The 476-nt window shown below is 47.3% G+C and overlaps 1 non-coding gene across 1 annotated transcript in view; it reads left to right on the top strand.

Moving 5' to 3' along the window:
• The first annotated feature begins 375 nt into the window (after positions 1-375).
• The window catches only part of LOC137654846 (U6 spliceosomal RNA), a 107-nt gene continuing 6 nt past the window's right edge, over positions 376-476 (top strand). The window contains exon 1 of the small nuclear RNA XR_011046725.1: positions 376-476. This exon is cut by the window's right edge and continues 6 nt beyond it. This is a non-coding gene — a small nuclear RNA (U6 spliceosomal RNA).

Below are 476 nucleotides of genomic sequence, written 5' to 3'. Positions count from 1 at the left end.
GAATAAAAAGGATTTCTGTGAGAATGCTCGATCTGGTAATTTTGAGCCTTGCAGGCAGGGAGCCGATTTAGTGGTTGCACCTAGGCATAAAGATTATAGCTGTCACAAGCTGTTCCCCACCTAGATGTTGGCACCTTGCACCCCTCACAAAGGTCAACCTGCAAGCCCAACCCTGGCTTTGCACCCCCCATGTTACACCCGAAAAAGCCTTGGGACAGATATTAAAGACAAGCATGAACGGCAATTATGGGCGCCTTCACCACAGTCCAACTATTGGGGTTGACTCCGAACCAAAGGACAATTGGGTAACAACAACCATTTAAGAGCAGACAGGGTCAGAGGTGTAACTGACATGGGCCAGTAAAGAGGGGCAAGGTACCTGCTTCAACGGTATTTATAACAAAATTGTAATGGTGCAGACAAGCTTAGCATGGCCCCTGAGCAAGGATGGCATGCAAAATACTAACATGTTTCAC

This window comes from Palaemon carinicauda, chromosome 15 (assembly GCF_036898095.1).
Source record: "Palaemon carinicauda isolate YSFRI2023 chromosome 15, ASM3689809v2, whole genome shotgun sequence".
In the NCBI taxonomy this organism is placed as follows: domain Eukaryota; kingdom Metazoa; phylum Arthropoda; class Malacostraca; order Decapoda; family Palaemonidae; genus Palaemon; species Palaemon carinicauda.
Note: the sequence above shows the minus strand (reverse complement) of the source record. Positions and strands in the feature narration are given on the sequence as shown.